Source organism: Canis lupus, chromosome 33 (assembly GCF_003254725.2).
Source record: "Canis lupus dingo isolate Sandy chromosome 33, ASM325472v2, whole genome shotgun sequence".
Taxonomy (NCBI): domain Eukaryota; kingdom Metazoa; phylum Chordata; class Mammalia; order Carnivora; family Canidae; genus Canis; species Canis lupus.
In genome coordinates this window covers 3,096,003-3,108,970 of record NC_064275.1, presented here as the reverse complement: position 1 = coordinate 3,108,970, position 12,968 = coordinate 3,096,003, and the positions used below count along the sequence as shown (strand labels likewise).

The following is a 12,968-nucleotide window of genomic DNA, read 5'->3' as shown; positions in this document are numbered from 1 at the left end:
TGAAAATGTTAAAATGGTGAAGATTGCTAAGCACAGTTACGGAAAGCAGTTTGAGGATGTCCCAGTGCTCCTGGTTTACCCATCCTTGAAAACACATGACCTCCACATTTCTTGTTACTTGAGATAATATTAATCTTATTGTTTATTTAAACTTTATCCAAGAGAATTGAACTGATCCAAATGTCCATCTATAAGGTACCAGAAGAACAAACTGCAATTTTATTTTCATGAAACTCTTCCCCTTGGTTAAAAGATTGAATGGGACACCTATGTGCTATCAGATTGGTCATTCTGTTATATGGACAAACACAGAGTTTGTGATATATATTTATATAAACTCACTCATACCATATGCCTCAATAATATGTCTGTCTCTTAAGGCGTATATGGATATGATACATATTTTATATACATGCGTGCATATGATATACACTGGGTGGTATCAGAAGAGATTTGAGGAATATACACCAACCCGACACCAGTGAATGTGTTTAGAAAGTGTGGTGGGGACCGGGCTGGAGAGTGATTCAAAGTTGCCCTCATATTGGCCCATCGTTTAGAAAATATTTAAAATTTAGAGCATATTATTGTAAAATGCCATAATTAAAATAATTACAGAATAATAAAGGAAAATCTATAATACATTGTAGAGAAAAGATAAAAGATAAGGCCTTTGCAGAAAATGTGTGGGTAGCAGATTGTAGACTACTGAATGCTTAGGGCAGAGGATAGAATAGGAAGAGAATCTTCTTTTTGTGCCAGTGAAGCAAATGTTTCTAATCACCCTCGTAGAGGTTTGACAATACACCCTGTCTTGAGTTATCAGGAAAGGCAAAGCATGCTCGACTCTCAGGGATCCATCAACCTCCGGCCATCGTTAGCCTCTTATTTGATATTTCAACTTAGAATACCCTAGGCTAAATTTATCTTTAATAGTGAAAAGTTCAGGGTTAACATAAGAGACAAGTAAGTACTATAATAATTTAGAAACCACTTAATACACTAAAGTAGGAATTTGCCAAATGGTACCCAAGAGCCCTAAAATAATTAATACATTCTCTAGAAGTACTTAAATTAATCCCAGGATATAGTTAATAAACTGTGAGTCACTATTTCAATTGTAGAAGGAACAAATTTTTGCTAACAAATTTGGTGGAATTTATGTTAAGTCACTGAATTTCATTTTTAAACATTAATCATGTTTTATGAGGACTTTAGTTTTTAGCGCATTTTCTTCAAGCTAGTAATTTGTTAATACTATTTAAGTTGTGAGGAAACAATAACACATTACTAGCTTCACGCTCATGATATTACCTCACAAACTAAACTGAATGCTTGCAGTTCAATTAATAAACCTATTTTAAAATTATCTAGTGGAATATGAATTCTTTCATGACTTCTTTCTGGAAACTGCAAGTGTACTCTATTGATTGAAACCTTGCATGCTGCAAGGGGTTTGATTTGTGTTAGGCAAAGAGACAAAGTCTTGTCAGAGCAAAGTTAAGCCAATATAATTTTAAACCACATCCTTAGTAATGAAAGGGGGGGAATAATTACATAATGAAGAGTAATATAATCCTAATATTTAATAAAGTTTTTCTGTATTTGGTGCTATCTAAAGGCCGCCTTGGTGATTCTGATCTTAGAATTTTACATGCATCACAATTACCCTTTCTGGAATTTAAATATAATGAATTATAGAGGTTCTGCAAAATGTCAGTAAACTAGAATGTATATTTATATAATGGCTTTCAGTTCTACGCTTGTTTTTGATAAACCAGTTATTGAGTCAAATCCAATTTTGAATTTGCCACACTTCACGATTGTGTGAGCCAATTTCTTAAAAACAATCTTTCCCTTTCTCTTTTTCTTTCTCTCTTGTGTGTACATATACATATTTATGTAAATGAGACAGATGATATATATGCATATTATATATAATGTATATGTATAATCTTCTATTGGTTCTGTTACAGAATTCCCTAGTGCAGATTGTCCCAAAGTTTAAGGATAAGATTCAAACTGCTTATCATGACATATAGAATCTTTTATTTTCTTTGTAATGTGTCTAACTTCTGTGGCTATTCTTTTACCATATTATTGGTACTGCACCAACTGGTTTGCCATTTTTTGTTGTTCTATACACTTGTATTTTATTATTGATTCACTTTTTTCATGCATTTCTTTGTCATTCTTTTATACATACAAACCACGGCTTTGAGGAACTCTATTTTCTAGAAACTGAACTGATCTCAATGCTTGGGAAAGCAAGCCATTCACTTGCTATGCATGTGCCAGACAGAAGGAATATTATCCTATCACTTCTAGTCATATCTGTGCAATATGATAATTACTGGCCTCGTGTCTAATGAGGACTTGATATGTGTCTAGTGTGAACTGAGATGTACTGTGATTGTAAAATACACATTAGACTTCAAAGACTTAGTAACAAATAATTAAAATGTATTAATTTACCCACAATTTACCTTTTATTCTTTTTAATGTGGCTATTAGAAAATGTAAATTTACATATGTAACTTACATTTCTGTCTCCCCGTGACTTGTATGAGTAGGGCTATACAATCGTATCTTCTTCATCACCCATATTTCATTTCCCAGGCACCATGTGAAACTTACTTTATTGTGTTCCAATTTATATATCAATAGTTCTTATGATTTACAGTTGACACTTGAACAACCAATCCCCCATGCAGTCAAAAATCCATGTAGAATTTTTGACCCCTCTCAAACTCAATTACTGCTGACCAGAAGCCTTATAGATAACACAAATATTTGAATAAATCACATTTTGTATATGTACTGTATACTGTATTCTTATGATAAAACAAGTTTAGGAAAGGAAAATGTTATTAGGAGAACCATAAGGAAAAGAAAATATATTTACAGTACTACATTGATGAAGAAATCCATGTGTATGTGTAAGACTCACATAGTTCAAACCCATGTTCAAGGGTCAACTGCATATTATTTGTATTTATCTTCAATAACCTTATTAGCTAAGTACTGTAATTTTTCCCATTTTACAGAAGGAAATACCTAATCTAACATTGTTAGAATGAGTTATTTTTAGAACATCAAGCTGTAAAGTCGTTGGAATAGAATTCCAAAGGCAATTTGAAGCTCTGACACCACCAAGTGTCACCTGACACCAGCCAAAAAACGTATTGTATGAACAAATTTAAGTGGGAGAAGCAGCTATAAAGTTTGTGCATTCTGACTTCCATATGCAGAAATTCAACTTCACACATTTTGTGCATGATTTGGAGGAGGGGTACTATGTAGGCTTTCTCTCATCTGTACCATGACAAGCCACTATTTCTGGTCTTTTTGACCAGTCTTGTGTTGCTACTCAGTTCTCACAGTTAAAGCGGGCCGTTAGGCATAGCTTACCTCAAAGTTCAAATTCTCAAAATATCTCAAGTTTCTATATTCCCAAAGCAAGAACTGTTTTTCCCTGTTCCTACCTGTTGTTTATTAGAACAAAATTATAAAGGGTTTATTATATTATAAAGGGTTGGGATCCTTGGTCTGTTTGCTGAATTAATTTGAATTAATTTGACAAATAGATTAGTACATTCCTAAAGCTTCTAAATTTCTTCAGATTCTTCCATCCTTACACCCACCAAGCAAAATAACACCTCTGCTCTATATTGTCGCAGAAATTTCCTTTATTGCATATCCCACATGACTACTCTGAATAAAGTACTCTGAATCCTCTGCTATTTGGCATCCTGGGATATACTAGTATTTTTCTTCTCTCCTTAAACCTAAGATGTTTTTCAAAGTTCCTTATTCTTTGCACTTACTCTAAAAATGAAAATTGAACAGTGATTTTTTTTCTCTGCTGCAGGAATGTATACCTTATCCTTAATTGTTTTAGCTTGAGATGCGCAGGGCAAACATAATCATAATCATAATAAATACTTTGAATTAAAAATACATTGGGCAATGTTTCAAAATCCTTTCTATACCTATGAGCTAGGTTTTTTGCTTTTCGTTTACTGTTTGCCTTCTCTCTAAATGTTAGAAGATATTGGAAGATCCATAATTCTATGTTCGTTTATATTTGAATTTTTCTCTCGGGTTTTATTTGTTGTAATTACTGGTTTATTTAAAACAACTTTTTCCCACTACCATGGAAAAGGTGATGTGCTGAATGTTAGAAAATGCCTGCCTCTCCATAATTTATATCCAATTCACAGCTTTAGGATCTGGTTGCAAATACTAATATTCCTCGCTACTTTCAACAACCAAGAAGCATGGAGGGAGTGTTATCTGGCCTTGATGTTTTTCTCAGTGAATAATCCCTTAAATGTGATCAAGGACTCCCTGCAGCTTTTCCCACAGGTTGAGTAAGCTCAGAGCATCCTCGTGGTTACCTGCAGTCATCTTGTGCTGTAGCTTCTTCTAGTTTTATTTCTATATAAAATCATTCCCATCAGTCCTTCATCTTTTAGGAATTACTCAAAATTCTAGTTTCCTGGGGACATTTTTGTCTTTTTTTTTCCTAATAGTGCAATAAATCAATTGATTTATTCACTTTGAAATCCTTTCCTTCCTTCTCCCTTTTTGAATGAAGTTAGGGATAGGAAAGACAAAAGATATTTGTATCCATTTTGCAATCTTGATCCATTCTCCAAATAATTTTACTTGTATTTTCTAAAACGTAAAAATCTCTTGATTATTTAAAATCCTTATTGGTTGCCGATAACCCCCACATAATTTGTGAACACATCACAGAAGATCTCCAGGATTTTCCAACTGCTCCAGCTAAAACTCTTGTCAGTCTCAACCTCTGTCCTCTGTTAATCACAGTAGACCACAGAGTTTATAATTCTTAAAATCAATATGCTCCTTCTCATCTTTTATGGCAGTATTTTTTTTTTTTTTTGCCTGCTCTTTGCCTGGCTTAAATTCTCTCAAGTTTTATGACACCGCTATAATGTCAATCTGACATTACAGGATGAATTCTTTGACTTTTCTCTCAACTTAATGAGATTCCTTCTCTGTACAACTTTAACATCTTAGGCATATATCTATTTCAAAGCTTGTTATTACATTATGTTGCAATTTTTCACATAAATGTCTCCTTACGAGGAGCTATCCCTTAGTTGTCTTCATAGTTTCAGTGCCTAGAGTCTCACAATATAAATGTTAAAATATTACTCCATAATTCAATGAATAATGACATAGTCACAAAATATTGCATATACGGTAATAATATCAACACATGAGGATATAATAACAACATCTCAGTGACTACTGATTTCAGAAACACTGTTTTATACCAAAGTTGATCACAGGAACTTCACTGTAGGCCAGTCTTCACTTTTTTTATTTTCATGGAGACAGTATAACTTTTGATCAAATCTGGAAAGGAAAATTAAATCATTCTGATGAGTCATCTTCACCAATTAGAGTAGTCTAATCATCTTTGATCTTTGTATATTAGTGTTCCTAAAACTTAGTCATCTTATTGCTCTTTTCTCTGGGCAATTTCCACCCTCTAGTCCATTGCTTTACATATGTCTTGTTAAAGCAAAAAAAAAACAAAAAAACAAAAAAACAAAAAAAAGAAAGAAAAGAAAAAAAAGAAAAAAGAAAAGAAACCACATATTTTAATGTTGGATATAAACCTTAAAAATAATTTTTCACTGATAAAGATCACATTTTCCATTTTCTAAATATCTCAATATTATTTTCCCCAATCAACTCTATTTATAATTACCTTTATCTAGACTTTGTTTTTCTATTCTTACTAAGTTTTGAAGTTCTCTCTGTCAGATAACATCTTACCTAAGGAAAAATGCCTACTTATTTATTAATTGAATATCAATCTCTTATGAAAATAAAAATTTACATCAGGGGTCACTAATACTTTGGAAGTTAGGAAGGAAAAAAGCAAAATACAGGTGGAGATAATGTTTTTGAAATACAGATTATTTGGGGACCATGTATTAATATTATATGAAAGTCTTCCCCCAGATCTATAAATTAAATTGAAACTTCTAACCTACTAAAATTAATTAAGCAATTGATTAGCATCCTCAAACTCAGAATAAAACCTTTCCTTAGATTTCCTGGTGTATATATTTTAAAGTTCACTCTATACATCAGTAAAAATAATCATCTCAATTTTTTGCCCTGATCATTTTCATAACAAACTCATGGTGGCAGATGAGCGATTTCCTCCATCAAATTCAAAAGGTTAAGCTCCAAGAAGTATCAATTGGCAAATGCAGCATAATTTCAGATGCACAATAATTGAGATTATTAGTCATGGAACAGTGAAGACTAGCTTTTCAAAGCGTGAATATACATCTAATATTGCGTAGCTTTGTGCAGACACAAAGTAGTTATTGTCAAGGGATAGATTTTTTTTTTCCTTCATAGTTTTAAAATGTGAGGCCCTTTGAGCAACACGCACATTCTTAGTCACAGTTTTGACACCAGGTTCACTACAGTTACAACAGAGGTCTTGGACATCCTAACAACGGAAGGAGAATGTGATCCTGATGCTGAAGAAATTCAATGGAAGTGTGAAGGCCTCCTCTGCTCTGCTGGATGCTGAGCCTTGGTGTGAGGCAAACAGGATTTTATCCAGAGGCAAACACTAAGATCTGACAGTTCTTAGTGCTTTTCTTGTGCCCAGTTAGGGTGTAAGTGCTTTCAGATATCAGTTCATCATTACAATCATATTCATTTTTTTATTTTTTTATAATTCCAATTACATTTTTTAAATTTTTATTTATTTATGATAGTCACAGAGAGAGAGAGAGAGAGGCAGAGACACAGGCAGAGGGAGAAGCAGGCTCCATGCACCGGGAGCCCGACGTGGGATTCGATCCCTGGTCTCCAGGATCGCGCCGTGGGCCAAAGGCAGGCTCCAAACCGCTGCGCCACCAGGGATCCCCTCATATTCACTTTTAAAATAAGAGTTGAAGTGACTATTTTTTTCAGAGAAGTGAATTTATGCACAGAGCCTATTTCTAGAAATGTGCTCTTATACCCTAAACCACATTCTCTTTCCAATCTACGGATGATATAGGATAATAAAAAGATATACATTAAGTAAAAGAAACAAACAAAACCTCATTTAAATTTCTTCCTACTATCTCACTAAAAAATTAAAAAGAAACACACTGCAATCAAATTAGATCAGTTGAAATTTAGACAAAAAAATAATAGGGAGATATAGTGTATATATAGTTCAAAAATTCATTTTGGGACCTTAAAATTCTTAAACAATTCTTAAATTGTTCTTCCTAAATAAAAATACCACAGGATCTGTCAATATGTTCTTGTTTTTGCTCACAGATAGGAAAGTTACAATGATGTTAAATAGTTTGTTGATCTTACTTATGAGGAGTGAAGAACTTTGTCTATATTCACATCATAATGAATTACTTTTACCTAAGAATAAAAGTTAAAGTGGTAAGCTGGAATTATTGAATAAAATGTAGAAATGTTTACACTACTGTCCTCGAGTAAACTTTTCTCGTTCAGTTGTCTATTGATCTCAGATTTTATTTTCTTCAACCAGACCAATGCCTTTCAACTTACACATGGAATAGCGTAAGTATAACGTGGCACCTTGTCTAAGTACACTGGGGTAACTGGGCACAGATTTTGAAGTAATCATAGTTTAGTAAAAAACATACCTTGCTTGCTATTGTATTAGTAGAGGAGGAAAGTGAAACACAAACTTTTGAATGCAATTCATACTGAATGAGATTACAATTTCAGAAAAATTCATATTTAGACTATTATTTACATATTTCATATGCACACCTTTTTAGAAAGCAAATTTCTGAGTAGAAAATGGAAGAAAATCAGATTATAACCTGGATAAAACAGCAACGAGTTATTATTAACCATGCTTTGCAAAGGAAAATTATTGCTTTGAACTTTGTCAGTAAATATGAACCTATATTCTATACAGTTCTTGAATATTTTATTACATAAAATGGTAATAATCGCTCAAATAAATTTCAAACTAAAGAAATTCACATTGTTTTCAATATCCTTTTAACTCAATACCTTTTGATAAAACTCAACTTTTATCTATTAACCCATTATACTGTAAAAAAAGAAAAAAAAAAGAATGAGAGAAAACAAACAAGCAAGTAAGCTGTGTTTTGAGGAAGACTCTTCTGATTTGAAGATGATAAGATTTGGGGGGTTGAGGGATCCCCGAATGACTCAGCAGTTTAGCGTCTGCCTTCAGCCCCAGGGCGTGATCTTGGATCCCGGGATCAGGTCCCACGTTGGGTTCCTTGCATGGAGCCTGCTTCTCCCTCTGCCTGTGTCTCTGCCTCTCTCTTTCTGTGTCTCTCATGAAAAAAAATAAATAAAATCTAACAACAACAAAAAAAAGATTTGGGTGGTTGATCATGTTATTTTGATAGCATTTAATACAGAATTTAGGTCTATAGGCAGGCTGTAATAAAGGAACTTCTCTCTTCCTTTATACTCTTCTGTTACTGCAGCTCAATTGCACACACAAACACACACACACACACACTCCTAGTTTTTCTATAAATTTATCTAGTTCTCTGTAACATCTTATTCATCTTCAAACTGCTAATATATCATTTTGATTACTCTATTCACAATAATTTGTTTCAGAAGTTATGTGGAGAATGCACAATGTTCTCTATTCAATAAATCTATTGCTATTAATTGAGCAGTACAAAACCCTAGCTATAGGGTCATCAATCTTCAACAAAATCATACATTTAATAAGCTTCAGGGTAGTGTCTCTCTCATTGACCCATCACCAATACATTAACTAATATTGTCATGAAAAAGTGGCACCTTTTCTTTGTCCATTGATTCATTGGTCCCAAACAAATACTGACATTTTCATTATCATCACTGACCTCAGCCATGGAATATTCTGAAAATGCAAACCAATCAAAGTCTAATTAAAACAAGTCAGTATTAGATTTCTATCAAATTGAAAATGCAAGTATTCAGTTTAAAGTTTCATAAAATTCCTATCAGCTTTCCAAATTTCACATGAAACCATTTTCTAGGATACATAAAATTTATTGAATCAAAAAGTAAAGAAACACGGGACAGAGCTAGAAAAGACAAATGAAACTAAAAAGATAGATGAAGAGCCTGAAGGTCTGTTTTATTTTGACCAGAAAAAGCAGAGAAAAATAGATTTATATAAATATGTAGCGATTTTTGCAAACTTGTTTTCTTCCATCTGATTGCACTGCATAGTGCTTTCAAGAAAGATCGGTTCTAGTTTGACCTCTATTAAATCTCAAAATATCCAATTGTTTTCAATGCCACCATTGTTTTCTTGCCCTGTGATTTTATGGGTTATTTTTCCCCCATGCTGTCCATTCTTTACAAGGTGTCTAGTGTTATATAACTGTAGGATATCATTAAGAAGATAGAAAATTGGAGATTATCACACTTTCCTTTAACAACTACAGACTTATATTGAATTGATATTTGGTTTAGACTCTCTCAATCCATAATTATATTCAAATTGTAGATAAGTATCTTTCTTTCCCTGAGGACGAATGCAAGTTGCTAGGGCAGGAAAAAGATGTCAAAAAAATTGTTCATACCAAAACAGTACGAGAAACTAGCATGGACTCTACTATAAAGATGTGCAAGGAACATTTAATCACTCTGTTCTGTGTGACATGAGCAGGAGAAGGAAGGAGACGGAGTACATTTATGTGACCCATGTCACCAGAAGAGAGGATGGTTTGCATTGATGGATCAAGAAACAGGCACAGTCCCCTGAGTCTTCCAGTCTCTGCAGATGTCTTGTCTACCCAATCACCCAATTTGTTTCTGGCGTATGCTACCATGGTCTGTATCTTGGGAAACTCATGATTCTAGAAGATGTCCCCAAAAAGGGAGCAATAAATAAAATCCATGAAAATCCAGAATCCCCCTCATTCTATTCATCTTTGCTCCTTGACTCTTTGGGAATTTGACTCAAGAAGAGAAAGGCTTGACACAAGTTTCTGATTACCTATGACATCTGTACTTTCCTCATACATCCCCAGCTGGAAAATAAGCTTTCCTTTTTCTCTTTCCCTAGAGCCACTGAATACATATGATCCCTATACAATATATGATCCTACATCACTGAAGAAATGCTAGGATTTGAATTGGCCAAAGTTGACATTTGGTGTGAAAGCCACAGAACCCTAAGGATGAGGAATTAAAAAGATGGAACACAATTGTGTTAACACGCCAACACATCATTTCTGTTCAGGTATAAATGGAACATTTCGTAGAGATTGCCTGATGATTCACACGAAGCTGATAATGAAACTTCAGCCTGGCATTTCAAGATCATTGCTTAATCCATACTGTGGTTACTGAAAGTTTTCTTGCTTTGAGGAGTTATCCGTACTACTGCAGACCTGCCAAGGCATATGGCACAGGGATGAGCATAGTTGGATAGTAAACAGGGAATATTTGTGCAAGGCCTAGGATTTCCTGGTAAGGAGTTTAGATTTTACACAATCTTAGGCAGGTTAGTTAGTGTTTCAATTTATTCATGCTTCTCATATGGAAAATATGCTATAGGGATTGGACAGAAGTTTTGCAATTATTTAGTCCAGAAAAAAGAGAACAGTGAAAAAAATAGTGGCCTAGACAAATATGAAAATAAGTCATAGGAAGTTGTGGTTAATATTTCCAACATACAATTTGGTAAAGAAGACACGTTTTATTTTATTTTAAAGATTATTTACTTATGCATTCATGAGAGATCAACAGAGAGAGGCAGAGACACAGGCAGAGGGAGAAGCTGGCTCCATGCAGGGAGCCTGATGTGGGACTCGATCCCAGGACCGTGGGGTCACGACCTGAGGCAAAGACAGATGCTCAACCACTGAGCCAACCCGGGTGCCCCAAGACGGATTTTAGAATCATATGAATATTGCCATGGAAATAAAGTACAGAAGGATTGCTCTGATGTTTTGTCCTATGCAACGAGTGAATGGTAATGCCAGTTGATTGGGAATGAGGTTGTAACGAAGACATGTTAAGCGTCCTGGACATTTAAGTGGAGATATCAGCTTATATAACTAGGTCTGGACAGAATTATAACAGCTTATAAAATTATTTTTCTCTTAGGAAAGACTTAGATATATGTAATAGAAACTGGATTGGTGACCTCAACTGTCATTTTACCCCTTAATGACACACTGTAATCACTTGAAAAATGAATTTGAAGACTCTTCTCCTTAGTAAGCTATTTGCATAAAAGGCCTAAAAGCAGTTCCAGAAAATAAAAGGACGATCTTGATTTTTACCAAGAAGCCTACAGGGTTTTTTTAAGTCATATTTTCTTTCTTTTTTTCTTTTCTTTTCTTTTTTTTTTTTTTTTTTAAGGCAGCCCAAGTATCCATTGAAGAATGAATGGATAAGCAAAATGTCGTAAAAAACCTACAGTGGAATGTTATTCAATCTGAAAAAGAAAGAAAATTCTACCACATGCTACAACATGAATGAAAGTTGAGAACATTATGTTAAGTGAGATAAGCCAGTCGGTAAAACACAAATACTGTACTTTTCCACTTTTATAAAGTACTTACAGGAGTCAAATTTAAGGAGACATAAAGTGGAATGGTGGTTTTCAGGCGCTGGGAGGAGGGAACGTTGGGAGTCATTGTTTAATGAGGAAAAAGAGGGATCCCTGGGTGGCGCAGCGGTTTGGCGCCTGCCTTTGGCCCAGGGCGCGATCCTGGAGACCCGGGATCGAATCCCACGTCGGGCTCCCGGTGCATGGAGCCTGCTTCTCCCTCTGCCTGGGTCTCTGCCTCTCTGTGACTATCATAAATAAATAAAAATTAAAAAAAAATTAGGAAAAAGTGTCCTCTTCACAAGGGTTCTGGGGATGGATGGTGCTGGGGGCTGCGGGCATCACTGTGCTGGATGCCACCGTGCACTGAAAGGCGGTTAACGCGGTAAATTTCAGGTTATGTTTATTATACTGCAATAAAAAGATGAGAAGAAAAGAAGATTTAAGAGACTAAAAAACAAAAAGTAATGCCTGCAACAGAAAGATGCCATATGTTCATTTTTAAAAAGTCTATAAAGCTATTTGAAATAATTTCCGATGACTTTTACTGGTATTTTAGAAGGTCAAAAATATATATATATATCGCAAAACGGATGATGTACGCAGTAGAACTAAGCCGCTCCTTACACACATGCGAGGTGTCGGTGGAAGAGAAGGAGCAGGACGGCCGCTCTGCGGTTTGCAACCCGCGGCCCAGGCGTCTGCACGGGTACCTCGGGCTGCAGGCGCGGGGCTGGGCTCCGGGTGCGGCTCCTCCGCGGCACTGCGCCCTCGCAGCCCGGGGCTCGCCGCGGCCGGTCCGGTTCTTGGCTGCGGCTCCCGCGCCCACGGGGCCGCCCGGGGGGCCGGTTCCGGAGTCGTGCGCCCTGCAGTGTAGACGCTGTGCGGCCCCGGCACGTGGCTCGGGTGGGGCCGGGTGGGGCCGGGTGGGGCCAGCGGGGCCCGGGCAGGGGCCCTCCCTTGCGCCCCCTCGTGCCCTCGCTCGCAAATTAATAGATAAAATCTTAAAAAGAGCGGGCGGGCGGCGGCTCCCCCCGAAGAGCGGGGGGGGGGGGGGGGGGGGGGCTCCGCGCTCGAAGCTACGCCCGCGGCGGGTCCCGCTCTCACCCCTCACCCGCTCTCACGGGGCGCGAGTCCCGGCACCAGCCGCGGGCGGGGAGACGCCGGGAAAGCTCTGCGAGCCGCGGGACCCACCCCGACCACCCGTAACCCGAGGCGAGCTCCCCGGGGCCCGGGGCTCCCCGTGACCCCCGGAGCTCGCCGTGACCCCGAGCCTCGCCGTGACCCCGGGTCTCACCGTGACCCCGGAGCTCGCCGTGACCTGCGGAGCTCACCGTGACCCCGGGCCTTACCGTGACCCCGAGCCTCGCCGTGACCC

General features: G+C 36.9%; 1 long non-coding RNA gene across 2 annotated transcripts; it reads right to left on the bottom strand.

Annotated features, from left to right (window-relative positions):
• Positions 1–2,125: 2,125 nt before the first annotated feature.
• Positions 2,126–12,644, bottom strand: LOC112640845 (uncharacterized). 2 transcript variants are annotated; one of them, XR_007408027.1, is made up of 4 exons: positions 12,218–12,644; positions 11,604–11,838; positions 8,839–8,920; positions 2,126–5,391 (listed from the first exon to the last, which is right to left on the bottom strand). It is a non-coding gene; the product is annotated as an uncharacterized LOC112640845 (long non-coding RNA). The 2 variants fall into 2 exon arrangements; XR_003124295.3 differs by lacking the exon at positions 2,126–5,391 and adding an exon at positions 5,463–8,378.
• Between the last annotated feature and the right edge of the window lie 324 nt (positions 12,645–12,968).